General features: G+C 39.9%; 1 long non-coding RNA gene across 1 annotated transcript in view; it reads left to right on the forward strand.

Moving 5' to 3' along the window:
- The window catches only part of LOC145421457 (uncharacterized), a 19,977-nt gene extending 3,452 nt beyond the window's left edge, over positions 1-16,525 (forward strand). The window contains exon 2 of the long non-coding RNA XR_013902819.1: positions 16,338-16,525. This is a non-coding gene — a long non-coding RNA (uncharacterized LOC145421457). The remainder of the gene's footprint in view (positions 1-16,337) is intronic.
- The last annotated feature ends 686 nt before the right edge of the window (positions 16,526-17,211 follow it).

Below are 17,211 nucleotides of genomic sequence, written 5' to 3' on the forward strand. Positions count from 1 at the left end.
TGCTGAAGGCTGCTCATTAGCAGCAGTTTGCTTTCAACACATCATTAGTTCGAGGCATGATCAGTACACAACTGTGCTGACTACAGGTTAAATGTTGTGTTTCTATGTATTTATGATAAAATAATAGAATGTTTAAAAAGTAAAGAATATTTCTAATTAAAATAGGAGTAGAGACAGTATATGAAATGTTTAAAATGGATTTTAAAAAATAGGAGGTCTGGTTGAATTTGAATTCATTAAAAAAAAGCCAGGGGCAATTTAAAAAAAAACTGGAAAACTTCTTCTATGCTGAAAAACCAACTGGTGGACCATCTCACCGCTAATTAGTTTAATTAGTAACATGACTGGGTTTCAGAAGTAACGGTAAAGGAGAAGGGTTCAGGGAATCCACAGAAATCTCTGTACACTCTTCAGTGCAAGAGAAAATTGTAGCATGCAAAGAAAATATACATATGTACACAAGATCCAGAAACAATGCTATCTTCTCTGGGCCTGAGCTCATTTTAGGATGAAGTGAAGATAGAAGTGAAGATTACATGAACACAGGTTTCCACCCAGATGTCTTTTTGATGTCAAAGACATTCTACACATTCGGCATCAGCACAGATTTGTGGTTTTTTTTAAAAAAGGTCAAGTGCTACACTAGTCCTTAACTAGTAAGCCACTTAAAGCAAGACATTTTATCAAAAACAAATGCAACACATAAGACTCCAGCATGTAGAATATCTTAAGTAGTAGCGAGGGAATGAGAAGATTAACAAAAGGTGAAGTTATCGCAGGATCAATGGGCAGGAAGCGCGGAGATATCTTGCCCTTGAAACACAAAGGTGTGGTCAAATACTGTTCACCTGCTGTAGATATTTGTTTTTAGGTCTGCCACTTCTTCCTTTGTCATCCATTTGTCCAGTTTCCCCAGATATCTTCAAGGACACGCTGCAAAACATGCTGAAATATGTCAGTAGTGCTTTGTGATTAACGTTTTTGGTGTAAAAATACTATTTTATGCCAGTGAAACTGTCATCTTTGGCATTTTTCATAGATTTTGCTAAAGATATGGGAACAAGTTGATTTCTGTGATAGGCTACAAGTAACAAGCAGCCCAAAGATATCATTTAAAATTGGTTCTCTGTTATGTGTATGGTTCATACCTTGGGTCGCATGCTTGAATGTTTTGGTGTTTAGTGGTTTAACAAGAATTTTAAAAAAAATTCTTATGATAATGGTCAGATACAAGGACTGGACTGAAAGAAACTAAAAAAAAAATCTTTTAAAAGTTCAGAAAACTGGAAAACTATAGCTCAAGAGCACTTTAAACATTACAAAAAAGCCTGGAGGATATCAAGAAATGAGGGGTAGCTCAAGACTTTCGTATAGCACTGAAGAAGAAGTAGAAAAACACTGCTTCATAATCTCTAACAAGCATAGAGGTAGTGTTTAAGTGACACACCCGTGTCCAATGTTTAATGAGGGAGGCATCAGCTTTAAAAGTAAATTATATACACTTTAAAAAAAATGTAAAAAAGTTCTACATTTAAAACGTTGTGTTTGTACTGTTTTCAGCAAAATATAGGTTTCAATTCTTTGCCAATTGTCGCTTTGTGCTCTCTGATTTCCACCGTTGAACTGCATTAACCTCTGATTGCTACAAGATGGTGCTGTATACCTCCCCAAGGTATGTTTTTGGAGCATTTGGCATGGTTTGTTTTATAGATGGCACTCTTATAGATACACATCCACTGTAAAATAAAAGGTAAACAGAAATGGAATCTAGATTAAGGCTGAACATTTTAATTAATTTATTATTAGAAACAGTTGATATTATATTATGATAATCGAAACTGAGAGCCAAATCCACCTCAGTTCACATGAAATAGTTTGTAGTTTTCACTCAATTCTTTTAAAACGATAAACGTAGTTTTAAAGACATTTATATCAATTTGTGCTCCTATTCATTTTTTATAAATTAAAATGCCTCACTGTCATTAACTCTTCTTAAAACAGCAGCGTCTAATCACTTTTTGTACCAGTTATTACTGGACTCTTACTGCACCCTGCGGTGTAGATCAGACAGGAGTTCAGACACTCTACAGGACTCCAGTCCCCCAGCCTCTCGACGTGTCACTGCAAGTTCACATGTTTATCTGACTGCTTATTTTTAATCTGCCACTGTTACTTCCCTCCCAAATTAACGTCAACGCTGTGGGGAGTCACCCAAAGCTCAGATCTTCCCTTAAATCCTCATCCTACAGATTAGGAAGTGGTTAAGTGTTCCAATCCTGAGAACTAAATTGAGTATCCAGGTGTGGAAACCAGAGAAGAATCAAAGTGGAAGCATTAACTTTTAACTTCTGATTACAGTGTACATTTAATCATTACATTACATTTAATCTCAGTGTTTTCTCCTCCCTCGTGTATCATGTTTGTCTTTCCCTTCTATTTTACACTCCTTTGGTCTTCAGATGCTGTGATGGTGCAGTTTCCCCCACAGAGATCAATGACTTCTCATCTCATGTGTCACAGTTACCTCAGTGATGGCAAAGCAGAATTTTCAGGCTACACTCCAGCTCTCAACAAGTCAATCAACCAGTGTGGGCAGTACATTTTCCCCCCATTAAATATTAATAAAAAATAACAAATAAAACTAAAAGCACTTCTGTTTAGTCCAAACAAATAAGCCCAATCTTGTGTCACACACGACAATACTTCAGTAACCGCTCAAGGAACCTCTTGTGGGAACTTATTCCCCAGCTGGGCCACAGTTTCTGAACAGTCTATGATTTGAACCAGCAGCTTTGCCCTTCAAATCCCCTCTGTCGTGTTTGACTGCTTCCTTCCTCTGGGGTCAAATGTGGTTTGTCTCAGCAGGAACAGATGCTTCAAGATACAACTGGTTCTCATCAGAAAAAAAAAAAAGAAACTAAAAAAAGAAACACATCATTAATGCCGTAGAAAGATGAATCCAATCAGGGCAGATCTTTTTTTAATCTACAGTTTCCCACTGTGCTGCAGTAAGACCCTGTAAGCTGTTTATCGCTGGGTATGATGATGTTGTGTCTGCGTTATATGCAGTGCAGATAGACTGAAAGTAATGAGGCAGCTTCATTTGGAAGCAGACAGGTCTAGAGCAATATATATATATATATATACAATATCATTCTCAATCATAACAAAATCAGTATAAAATATGAACGAAGCCTTTGGTGACATAGATCCACAATCTTGCAACAGTTGGCGACACCTGACTCCTAATCTTATTGCAAGAGTGTTTACAATCTGTCTAAGCTAGGAACCAAATAAAAGACACGAGTCAGGCAGTCTGAGCAATAAGACTTTTTTTCATCTTCAATTAGATTTAATGTCAAAGAAAAGGCACTGAGTAATACTTTAGAGAAGTGATGTCTAAAAAAAATGTTAAACATAAGGAACTGAAGAGCACAGAGGACAGGAATGCAAACAGACATCAGACAGGGAGACGGGACCATAAACAGACAGGGAACTAATAGGGAACGAATGAATAGGAAAACAAAAAGAAGGCAGGCGGTGAATCATAAAGGAGGCAACAACAAAAAACAAAACACACATGCAGGAAGTAAAAACACAATAAGATGCGTGAGCAAATTACTTGTCAAAATAAAACAGGAAGTAAGGAAAAGAGAGGGAATAACTCACACAAAAAAATATGAAGACAAGAAATGAGGGAGAGAAGTCAGAAGGAAACATACTAGGAAACTAGCATGGATTGAGAAAACAGCAGTCAAATATAGCAAACAAAGACCCTCTGTTTTCTATTCATGGCATCCCAGCTTCACTTTCCCATACCAATGGTGAAAGCACATAAGCATGCTGGCCAATATACAAAACTTTCAGTGCTGCAAAGGATGATTTTGGCTTCTTGAGGTCAGCTGAAAAAAATGTTCAGTATAGGAGCTGATAGCAGCTAAACTTTGAGAAAATAGTGCCTGCTTTTATATCCCTACATCAAATTTGTACCTGGATTTCATTTTTTGAAATGAAAACAGAAAATGAAAAAATCTGATCGGTCGGTCTGGTTTCAATGAAAATGGAAGAAAAACAGTCACAACAAAATGACATAACTGCAGGAAAACCTAAATGATAGTATAAGGTCAAATATAGTGTGTAAACAGTGTCTGTCACTTTCAGGAAGGTCCGCTTCCTTTCCGGGTGCTGCTTTATTGTAGGTTTTTATGAATACTCTGCAAATATTAAAATTTACTTCTCTCTTGAGATCTTTTAGCTCTAGTTTGGTCTCCACCTTCTTCCACCTTGGAAGAATTTGAGGCTCATTATCTGTTAAATCCTTTGATAAGACCACAAACACCACAAACAAGTTCCAAGACTCAGATTATCTGAGGTGACGCTAAGCTAAACTAAGCTAAGCTAAGGCAACCAGTGGTTATAGTTCTGTGGTTATACAGGGTGGGCCATTTATATGGATACACCGTAATAAAATGGGAATGGTTGGTGATATTAAAGTCCTGTTTGTGGCACGTTAGTATATGTGAGGGGGCAAACTCCTCAAGATGGGTGGTGACCATGGTGGCCATTTAGAAGTCGGCCATCTTGGATACAACTTTTGTTTTTTCAATAGGAAGAGAGCCATGTGACACATCAAACTTATTGGTAATGTCACAAGAAAAACAATGGTGTGCTTGGTTTCAATGTAACTTTATTCTTTCATGAGTTATTTACAAGTTTCTGACCGCTTATAAAATGTGTTCAATGTGCTGCCCATTGTGTGGAATTGTCAATGCAACCCTCTTCTCCCATTCTTCACACACTGATTGTCATGGTCCTGGGTCCTTTTGACCCAGGGTTTTGTGTTTTCTATTAGTGTGATTTTTGGTTCTGTTCTTCCTCTGTTTAGTGTTTACTCTGTTCTGCCCGTGTGTTCCTCTATCTAGTCCGCGTTTCTTAGTCTGTGTCCTTGTATGTGTAAGTTCCTGTTTTATTGTGAAGGTCTGCGTCTTAGTGTTTTCAGTTCGCCTCCCTAGTCTCGTCACGTTAATCCCTCCCAGCTGTGTCCCCCACCTGTGTGTAATCTCCCTGTGTTCTCTGTTGTTTAAGTTCTAGTTTTTCCCATTTTAGAGTATTTTCAGTTCTGTTTCTCGCCACCCCTGCTTTGTGTTGTACTCCACCCCTTTGGTTATTAAAGCTCGCTCACAACTACGCAGTCTGCATCTTGGGTCCGTTTATATTTTCACACGGCCTGCCTCGGCACCCCGTGACACTGATAGCAACACCGCAGGAGAAAGGCCAGCACAGGGATCCAGTATCCGTAGTTTCAGGTGCTGCACATCTCGTATCTTGACACCATAGACAATTGCCTTCAGATAACCCCAAAGATAAAAGTCTAAGGGGGTCAGATCGGGAGACCTCGGGGGCCATTCAACTGGCCCACAACAACCAATCCACTTTCCAGGAAACTGTTCATCTAGGAATGCTCGGACCTGGCACCCATAATGTGGTGCTGCACCATCTTGCTGGAAAAACTCAGGGAACGTGCCAGCTTCAGTGCATAAAGAGGGAAACACATCATCATGTAGTAATTTCAAATATCCAGTGGCCTTGAGGTTTCCATTGATGAAGAATGGTACCCCATATACCACACCAAACCATCACTTTTGTTGTTCCAACAGTCTTGGAGGGATCCATCCAATGTGGGTTAGTGTCAGACCAATACTGGTGGTTTTGTTTGTTAACTTCACCATTCACATAAAAGTTTGCCTCATCACTGAACAAAATCTTCTGCGTGAACTGAGGGTCCTGTTCCAATTTTTGTTTTCATTGAGATCCTCCGAAGGGATGTTCGACTAATGCCAGTCTCCAGTGACATGCGGCGAGTGCTATGCTGTGGGCTCTTGCTGAATGAAGCTAGGACAGCCACTGATGTTTCTTCATTAGTGACAGTTTTCTTGCGTCCACATTTTGGCAAATCCAACACTGAACCAGCTTCACGAAACTTAGCAAGCAGTTTGCTAACTGTAGCATGGGAGATGGGTGGTCTCGTTGGGTGTCTTGCATTGAGATCTGCTGCAATAACCCAGTTACTGTGTTCACCAGATATCAACACAATTTTGATCCGCTCGCGTGTTAACCTCTTCGACATGTCAATGGCTGTGAACAAAGAGAAACTTGTAAATAACTCATGAAAGAATAAAGTTATGTTGAAACCAAGCACACCATTGTTTTTCTTGTGACATTACCAATAAGTTTGATGTGTCACATGGCCCTCTTCCTGTTGAAAAAAAAAATTGTATCCAAGATGGCCGACGTCTAAATGGCCACCACCCATCTTGAGGAGTTTCCCCCCTCACATATACTAATGTGCCACAAACAGGACTTTAATATCACCAACCATTCCCATGTTATTACGGTGTATCCATATAAATGGCCCACCCTGTAGTTTTGTGTAAGCACCCCTGACATTCAAAGCAGGCATTAATAATTTAAACCTTGGGTGCTAATTCAATTTCAACACTATATAGTAATTCGCCTCCTGTACTGTTGTCATGAACTGAGACATTAGCTATAGCCACCCTTAAAAACCTTTTTTTCTGCTTTTTAACCTGCTTTTGGAGAGTCCTACATTTGAAGAGCTTTAGCTTCATTTTTTAGCACTTTAAATGTAGATTTTAATCATTTTGAGTTTCTGCAATCTACAATGTGTTTGTTTTTGTACAAGCAGCTAGGTATACTAATCTGCTCCTTTCATTGGAAATAATGAGCTGAATGAATTCACTCGTGGGTGCTGCCAGCATACACTGTTTGAAAGTTAGAACTTTTTTGCAGTCTAATCTTTAACAGTATTATCAGAAGCTGTGACAATTAAGACAAACTTTACATATGAAGGCTTTAATATTAAGTTTAAAAAATACAAAAACCGTTAAAAAAAAAGACTCAAACAAGAAACAGTGTTGCACATTAGATCTGAACGATTCGATTAACATGGAGTAATATGTGTAATTCAAACCACTAAGTCCTTTATTAAACAGAAAGAGTCAAGTCCAAATCTAACTGTTACTTTTGGTTCGAAATCTATTTTAATGCGTGGCCATAAAACCAAAACAATGAGCAAAAATGCTCTGCACTGTGGGAGAAAGCTGCAAAATTGGGTGGCTCTTAAGATGATGTCATAACATTCCCACATAAAGCTATTTGACATTTAAATTCAAAATAAAATATAAACTATCAGACGCTGACGTTTTTATAAATATATATATCCATGTGATGCAGTGACAGAATACATAAGAATGTATACAACTGCTTGAACATAACAGCTACAGACAGACAGAAATGAAAACACACAGAGAAACACGAAAACGTGAGTGTTCTGTTTCTCTATTATATAACAGTATTTAATGTGCTCTAAGATGTCGCATTAGGGATTAGGCTGATAGTGACTGTGCTGCAGATTGTCTCCGCCTCAGTGTATACGCACACAGACAGACTTCTAATGTTTAATATTCCTCATACTAACCACACTGTACATGCAGGCAGCTTTATTATTCATCAGAGCAAAATGAGGCTTCTCTCTCTGGTTGATAAGCTGGAGTTTTTATGTTGTGATGTTCCACGCTCTCCCAGACATCAAAACTTAAGACTGATGTTCGCAAAAACTGGGAAATCTGGTGTTAATATTCTAGCTTTTTAAGAAAAATGCTTTAAAATTAGTATGCTGCTTTTTAGCTATTTCTATAGCTACTTTTTGGTTGGTTTGTTTTTGATTTTGATTTTGATTTAAATAAAAACTGTGATCACAAAACTCCCCAAAATTAGTTATTATGTACTAAATCAGAGAGTCAAACGCTGCTGTTCTGTCAAATGCCCTTGGTGTTGCAACTTATATACATAAACTGTCCTTTTGCATCAGTGCTTTTAGTGCATCAGTACCAATATTAGATCATGGCAGATTATCTTCCTCTTTTGAGGTGTGATATAGTTCACAGTTGGTGATACGGTGGCAGCAGAGTAAAGTCAGCCAGTAAAGTGTGGTTCTTTTGGAAGCCTTGTGTTTTTTGCATGTTTTTATCTAAGTTTTTCCATTCATTTTCACTCACACATTGGTAAGATTTTAATGCAAGGAATTACTTCCTTAGATTGTTGTTTGATTATAATAGTATAACTGTGCATGTTTAAAAATGCCAAGTTGTTTTTTTGTAATCTTCTATATGTGACAACGTAGCAGCAAGATCCTACTGATGACTCTGCTCCAATTTACTGCTCTCACTACCAGTGTTGGGACTAACGCGTTATTAAGTAACGCGTTACAGTAACTACGTTATTATTGTGGTAACGAGCACGGTAACTAGTTATTATGCCAAAATCAGGAACGCGTTACTCGTTACTGGGATTTAGATAGGGTCGTTACTCGTTACTTCGTGTGGTGGCATCGCGGAGCTTCCACAGATTCAGTAACATTAGCAAGTGGTGGAGGCAGCAGGTGGATGAAGGAAAAGAGACCCGAGGCGGCCGCCGGTCCAAGTGTGAACTGAACTTCAGGTAAGAAGTTATGACCTGCAGTCTCTCTGGGTCAGATATAAACCAAGTTTAGGTGGAGTTTATTTTCGTTATTCTGACCTTTTCCGTACTGCGTGCTAGCTAGCATGACGGAGTTTCTATACAGCTGGGTGGTGCTATGAAGTTAATGATGTTGAACTTTATGTTGTTCATAAGTTATTAGAGTTGCCAACCGTCCCGTCTGGTATTCAGAGGAAATATTACGCGTTTCTTATTGAGGTGAAAAGGAACAGATTGTCCCGTAATTCAGCTGCAATGAAAAAGACACAAAGCTGGATTTATTCTGTGTCTTTGCTGCACAGCTGCCTCTCCTCTCATTCTCTCCCCCTCCCTCTCCCGTTTTTACTTCAATCATGAAACTGATCAGTGATCAGCTGATCAGCTCTCTCGTTTGTTTATCGCTCACTTTGCTCCGAAAGAGGAAACCAGCGGATGTCGCGCTAAACAACAGCAGCACGTTTAAGCTTGATCAGCTGTTGTTAGAATTTATTTAATATTAATTTCTAGTATCAGCTGATGTTTGCTGGAGCCACAGCTGTAAAGCTGCTGGTCATGATATGGTTTGGTTATCTGGTGAGAGGGAAACATGAAGATGAAACCAGGAGATGTCCTTACTGAATCATCAGAGCTGTGATGGAGAAACAGGTTTACCTTTTAGGTGACATGAATGAGTTGAAGTTATGAACTGTTTCTGAGAGACAAATAACACCAGGATCCTTTTTTAGGTAGCTGACAGCTGGTAACTGTGCAGGGGCGGGTCTAGCAAAGTGTTGCCAGGGGGGCATGTAGGGCATTAACAGGGAGAGGGGGGCACAAAGAAATACTTTTCTTTCTTATTCTCATTTAAAATGTCTAGCTTTTAAAAAATAATTATCTGAATCTTACAACAAACGATTGATAGATTGATGCATATATACCATCAGAACAGTGAACATCACTGTCACAACAGTGTTTATTTTCATTCAAAGGCTTTATGATTTTTCCTATAATGGTGGGCCGGTCTCTAGTCAAAATGCCCGGGCCAGTTTTCTGTCCCAGTCCAGCCCTGTATGCAGCTCATCTGCAGTCTGGTGTTACCTACATCTTCCTATTCAGAAGGCAGAATTTCCGAGTTCTGAGTACAATCGAAAGCACCACGACTGCAGTTTTTGTGTTGGATGTAAAAGGCGCACATGACGCTGTGACGTAGGCTAGAATCATGGCAGCAGTCAATGACGGTCCAGGCGTGGGATTTCTCTCGTGGAAATATGCACATTATCTTTTTCTTTCTATTGGTAGGTGGCACAGTGCACTGTGGCAAGTAAGCAAGCTAGAAGACTGCAAAGTTATGGGAGCAACACATTAACAAGAGAATTCTGAGTAAAACCAAAGTTACTTTCCCTAGTAACTAGTTACTTTGAAAGTAACGAGTAACTTGAAGTAACTGAGTTACTTTTGAGAGAAGTAACTAGTAATGTAACTAAGTTACTATTTTAAAGTAACTTACCCAACACTGCTCACTACTGAGACATAGCCAGGTGATGCCAAGGGATAGCTTGTGTCATGAGACACAGCTTTGACAAAACACCAGCATTTGACGCCCTGGGAATGAGAAAGAGCTGGGTAGTAACAGTGTCCTACCCTGTGTTTTATGGCAGATGGCAAACAGTGTTAACTTGCAATACCTCCAGCCACTGTGTTGGAGTGTTAAATAGTTACTGACACTGGATTATTTTTGACATTATTATATTTGTATGAAGGCACATTAAACTTTGTCATCAAAAATCCTAAACTGATTATTGTCTTAGTCAGTAGGCGAATAGTAGTGATTTTATTCAACCGTATCAAAGGTGTCACTGAATCTTACTATACCGCTGAAAGAAGACATGTCAATAAACATGTTTGGCTTAAAAGTGTGAACATGTCGTGAACATCTGTCACCTCCCCTTGCTATCCATGTCTGTCGCTTCTTAACCCAGCTGACTTTCAGTTTCCTCTTTGTGCTTTTCTCCTCTTTTTAAAGCAATCCAGCTGATTGCATTCAACATCCAACCTCCTCACTCACAGTGTAACATGCTGAGTAAATGCTGATAGTCTGTTCAGGCTGTTGGCATGAGATATACAGTGCTGTGAAAAAGTATTTGCCCCCCTTCCTGATTTCTTAGTTTTTTGTATATATATCACACTTGTTTCAGATCGTCAAACACATTTTAATATTAACCAAACTAAAATAACCAAACAAGTGATTGATTGATTGATTGATTGATTGATTGATTGATTGATTGATTGATTGATTGATTGATTAGACAGCCTGGTGATTATTAGGTTTGGGTGTGGCTAGTACAATTGGACTCCTTTTACTCAAGCTGTGGTTAAGTTAAGTCGTGATTTAACATGGCAGTAAGTATTTTTTCACTTAGGGCCTGGCAGGTTTAAGCTTGTTTCCTGACATAAATTAGATAATTGTTTAAAAACTGCACATTGTATTTGTTTGGGTTATGAGTCACTTATATTAGAACATGTTTGATGTTCTGAAGCATTTAACTGTGAGCAAAACAAGAAATCAGGAGAGGGAATGCAGAGTACTAAAAAATACTTTCTCATTGCACTTATTATTGAATTTGTTAAGCATTAATGTGGTAATTATTTATAGATGTTCAAAAAACACAGCAAGGAGCACATTATACATAATCTGATCAAACTGTGCTTAAGTCAGTGAGAGTAGAAACCTGAGTGTGAACTTTTTAAACAAACCATACTTGTTTGGAAGGGTTTACATACTGCTTCACTGAATTTTGTCTTCTTTTTTGTTAAATAAATAATGAGCTGGCATGCTATGCAGTTTTGCTCGTAGTTTTATTTATGTAATTTTATGACTGGATGTTTTTCAAGTATTTTATTAGCCTGTTACTTAGCATATCAGCATATCCTCATTGCACCAGTGCAGTTTATCAATGCATCTTGCAAGCTAGCAGAGGCTAGCTAGCATCCAGACGCGTTACTGTAATCCGATTACTTTTTTCAAGTAACGAGTAAAGTAAGGGATTACTATTGCAAAAACGGTAATTAGATTACCGTTACTTTCCTGTAGGAACGCTGCATTACTGCGTTACAAAAACCGTGATTTTTTTTGCGAGAAGGTCTCATGACAGTGACGTAAGCAAGTGCGTCGTTTGTGACAACAGCTGTGTGCAGATCAACAATATCCAGTGCGGGAGAGAGTATGAGCGTGCAGCGTTTAAAGCGTGGAAGTACTGACCTTACTAAAAACATTAGCGTCCGTTGTGCGTGGGAAGGAAACTTCTTTTTAAAGCGAAAAACCCCCCTAAACTTCCAAGCAAGCACCGAGTGCGCAACGACGTAATGGGAAATTCATAGAGAAACTCGCGGATTCTTCAACTGACCGCTGCGGCACACCTGCACCAGGGTAAACCTACGCCTACGCCACTCCTGCTTTACAGGTGAAAATAGAGCAAAAGGACCGCTAGTCTTTGACTTTATTTATTTTCTGATGTGTTTTACTTGCATCTATTTGAAAGAGTGAGTGTAAACACAAAAATTTTTTTTGCTTGATGCATGAAGTGAAAAGATTAAAACTAATAAAACAAGTTTAAAAAAGAGACTTTTCCATTTGATTACATTTTGTATGATGGATTATGTAAAAAAAAAAGTAGAATTGGGCTGAAAGATCTATCGCTTTATCACCTATTCAGGTTGTAAATCGTGTTTTTAAAAAGTAACTAAGTAATTAATTACTTTTGAAAATAAGTAATCAGTAAAGTAACGGGATTACTTTTTGGGGGAAGTAATCAGTAATTAGTTACTGATTACTTTTTTCAAGTAAGTTGACCAACACTAATACAGACAAAGGAACTTCTCAGTCCAAAAGGCCAACACGGTAGTGGCCAAAACGCTAATGTTGAAGCTTCAAAATATACAATCTAGGATCAGTGGGTGACTCCATCAGTTTTTTTTATTGTCTATGTTCTTAACTTGTAAAACTTAAGGGTTTTCCAGCTAGCAGTTAATTTTTGGTTCGGTGCTGAGCATGTGGTATATAGTGGGCTCCCAAGAGCTTTTCAAGCCTCAAAATTAGGTAAATGAAATGAGCTGTGTGTCTAAATACCACAACAGCCCCTTTTCCATTATTACCTACTTGAATCGACTCGCCATGGTTTGCCACGGTTTTCAGGGTTTATCATTAGGTCATAGTACCTGGTACTGTCATGGGTGTATACTAGAAGGGAAACTGGACGAGCAGCAAGGGATGATCACGGAAGCAGAAAGACAAAAAACCCGGTTAAAATAGTTAAATAAAAATAAATACACTTTATTTACAGCATAAAAATACCCTGACCAGGGAAGAGAATTTTTTTTAAAACATAAAACTCAGCACAATAAAAGTCCAAAAGGTCCTCAGTCAGTGAGCTAAAGTCCCAAGGGTCCCAATCAGGCTCTGCAACACTTCTTGGCCGTTAAGGGTCCGCCGAGTCCACCAGTGGGAGCCAGGCTGACAGCGTCCTCCGTCGTCTCCTCGCCATTCCACACCACCTTCCACCCGCGAGGGCAAAGCTCCAAACTCTGCCTGCCACTGCTCCGTGCCTTTAGTGTTTAGCTGCCATCAACTGGACCCTCTCTCTTCTCCTGCTGTCGCGCCCTTCCGCCAATTGCCACCCCACGGCTCTCACTGCCTTTGCCAGCTATGTTTCCCTTTTCCGACCAACAACAAGGGAGGCCTGATTGATTGCCGTCCTCTATGCCCTCCAGGTGTATCTAATTAGTTAGGGAAAGCAGGGGGGAGGAGTCTCTCCAGAAGAAGTCCCAATAAATACAGTAAAAGCATGCAAAAAAAGAAAAATACTCTTATCATCAAACACAACAAAGCATGCAACAACCAGTAAAGAAAAATCCTTCTGCCCTAGATGGCAGTACCAGGTACTAAGATAGTACCTGCTCAGCCAGAGTTCCTAGCAGGTACTAACATGTGACGTTCTCAGACTGCATGCCACAGACTGACTGGTCAGTAGTTTCACTCGATTGTGAGAGCATCTCATTCAGGAAAATCAAAACCGCCTGGTATATCTTTGCCACGAAGTCCACTTTTGTTGTATCGTTCATTAATTACATCGTGGGATGCTAGGACGTTTCTATGACAATGACCACGCACATTAGGAGGTACTCAATTGTAATGGAAAACCAGTCGATCCGAGTAGCTAATATTGGAAAAGGGGCTTAAGGCGCTCCTTATAGCTAAGGGGAAACTACAATGAGAGCTCAGTGTCCCTTCCTATGAAAAACCTCTTTAATGTTACACATAAAGTATTTGTTTTTGCTTTTATTGACATTTATTTGAAAAGAGACCATGTACATTATTAACACAAATGCCCCCCATTGGATGCATTGTACCAGAGTTAGCTTAAAGCTAACTCTGCTTTAAGAGTTAGCTTAAAGCTAACTCTGCCATCCCTTGGTGGGTTACATGAAGATGATAACAAAAATGTCAAATCAAAAGTATATTGCTGACTACATTTTTAAAGTAGAAATTCACATATCACATATGATATAACATGCTGCTATTGAGAAGAATTTAAACATTCACTGTGTTTGAGTTTTCTGCCAGCATTTTAGTTCACACTTGCATTAGAGGTTAAAGCTCAAACCTGAAGCCACCTTTTCTCTGTTCTAGCCACATTTTGTGATTTATGCCAGCAGCACTTTTCCCATAAAAACCTGGTCTTGTTCAGCTATAATTTGATGGCTTAAAATAAAACCTTGGATCAGTCCTTTGAAGCCATCCCTGTGTCCATTTTGGCAAAGCTGTAGCTGTAAATAATGTAGTTTGCAGCAGCGGAGCCTAGTGAGCCCCCATTTACTGGCCGAACATTTGATAGATGGCAGTTTTCGCAGGCTAAAAGGGCCAGATCACTCCATCGTTCTTTCTTTTTCAATCTCTTGCCGTCTTTCTCTCTCCCACTGCTTTCCTCCTCGCTCTCATGTCATCGCTCACTCTGTCCGCTCCTCTCTTGCTTTTTGATCCTCTCAGACTCTACCTCCTTTCCTTGCTCTACACATCTTGTTCTCTCTCTGTCTCATTCTCCTATTTTTGGTCCCAGCTGCATCAATAATTCATATCTTTGCATGGACTTTCTGACTTGAGAGCTATCAACAAGAGCTATCAGGGTCATCATGTTACACCTGTGACATACGCTGTCCCACATGAGGATGCATGCACACACACACACATACAGTTAAACACAAATGGACGATAGTGCACACATTTAGTGACGCAAGAGAAGGCAGTCAGGTACTCAAGTCACGTTTTTGATCACATGAATGCAGCAAAAAAGATAATCAGAAACAGTGATGATAAATTAATGAGCAGAGAAACTCAGTTTTGGACTAAGGCATCAAACTCACCTCACAGGCTTCAGTGTCTTATTGAAATAAAGCCTTGTGCACTGTGTCACCAAAACACATCCTCCTTGTTGTGATTTGAACATGCCTGATGCTCACTGTTCATTTCTGTGAAAGAGTCAACAACTGGTGAGTTATTGGGGAACGGTGACATATTGTAAGATAGTCACAGGCTGACCTGGGAGTATAATGCCAAACAAGTGTGTACTTTCTCAAACTTTGCTTGAAGATAGCAAGACACAGTGCATGCTAGATAATTTCTTACACTGCTGTCACCAAAGCTTCAAATCTGCCTCACGGGGTAATCTAGGGCTACTATTTTTGGATTGACAGACAGTTTTCACGGCTGGATGCTGGGCTGAGTTCCTGACTTCAGTGAACACAAGAAAAGGCTTATCTTATCTTGCAAGGCTACAAACATGTGATAAAATGTCTCTTTAATATTTTGAATAAAATCCATCAAATAGGGTGCAAATCAGCCTGCTAGACTTGCTGTTTGACATGAAGGTGCAAAATTTAGAAGGTGTGCATTCTTAATAATAATAATGGATTGGATTTATATAGCGCTTTTCAAGGCACCCAAAGCGCTTTACAATACCACTATTCATTCACTCTCACATTCACACACTGGTGGAGGCAAGCTACAGTTGTAGCCACAGCTGCCCTGGGGCAGACTGACAGAAGCGAGGCTGCCATATCGCGCCATCGGCCCCTCTGGCCAACACCAGTAGGCAAGTAGGGTAAAGTGTCTTGCCCAAGGACACAACGACCAGGACAGAGAGCCCGGGGATCGAACCGGCGACCTTCCGGTTACAGATACGCTTCCCAACCCCCTGAGCCACGGTCGCCTTCTTAGATCTACTCATCTCTCCCTTTTCTGCTGTAGGTTTGCTGACACATTCATGTGTGTCTCTCCAGCATAAGCCAGCTAACCATAGCAGCTCCCCTTCCTGTCAGGAGCCCTCTTTAATCTGAATTGACATTATGAGACCTTTGCTGAACAAAAAGCTGGACCTCACTTCAAATCTTCGTATAGCTAATCTCACCTTCTGATTTGACCATCTGTCTCTTAAAACTGTTTTAAGGTGATGAAACTGTCAGAAACTGTCACGGCCTGGGGGTTCAGCTGGTCGCTGATCAGCTGTCTCCCCCTCTTTTTCTCTAGTCCTCTCTCTCTCTTCTCCGCTTTCTCGCCAGGGCTGAACTCATTATGGGTTCACGCCCTTGGCCCACGGCCTCGGAGGAAGGCCTTGTGCCTTATCAGTGTGGTATTTAAGAGGGGAAGCAATGGCTGTTCTTCGCTGGATCGTTGCGAGAATCGCGTCAGTGAAAGTCGAGCGCCCCAGCAAGTATTTTCCCATGCAGTGTATGTGTTCAGCATTTAACAAGCGTCTCTTTGTGTACAGATTCCCTGGACTGTTCCCCGGGTGTGCGAGTGGATTCGTGTCTGGATTGTGTGGAGTGAGACGAGTGTGTTCCCCTGGATTTTCCCCGGAGCCCTGCCCCCCTCACCTTTTGTACATAGCACTGCCTCATATCTGTGTATATACTCTCTTTGGACATTGTTCTGCAATAAATTTCCTTGTGTGCATCATCCCCGGAGTCCAGCGCGTGAGTCCACCCCGTACGTCGTGACAGAATCACAACAATGGGGAAAAAAGAAATTCAAATTAAATTCAAAGTGCAAAGAGAAAATTTGAAACAGAAAACAAACTCAGTTCTCCTGTGTTTAAGATGTTTTGTCAGCCCGTACATCCACCCCAACCTCCTCCCTAAGCAGACTTTGTGGTTCTATAACCCCTAGTTTTTCCTTCTCCCAGTTTCTATAGGCACTAATAAATCTAACAGTTGGTCCAGTGAACCCAGGATTAATATTATTGAAGGACAAGGTAAGAAGAAAAGGTGGCCAAACTTAAAATTGCCAATGCGGCAGATTTACCAAGCAAAGAAATTGCATAAAATTGCAGCAAAATAGTGTGTTAGCACAATCACCAAATAGTACTTATAGGTTTGCTTAGTTTTACAGGGGATTTACAAAAGTCGTGCTCTTTTCCAAACACAGGTGCAATCAGTTCATTTCAACATCAAGTGCAAAAAATAAGAATTGCTTTTTTTCTGTGGTAAAGATTGGTGCAATCAGCAGCAAACTGCGTGTCGCAAACATTAGTAAATCTTTTTGCGGGCTTCATTTAAATATTCTCCTCCCTGCAGTTTTGTGCTGTCACTTCATTCTCTTTGTAAATACCCACAGTATTTTTTTACACCAAACACCATCGGTGC

Source organism: Astatotilapia calliptera, chromosome 17 (assembly GCF_964374335.1).
Source record: "Astatotilapia calliptera chromosome 17, fAstCal68.1, whole genome shotgun sequence".
NCBI classification, from domain to species: Eukaryota; Metazoa; Chordata; class Actinopteri; order Cichliformes; family Cichlidae; genus Astatotilapia; species Astatotilapia calliptera.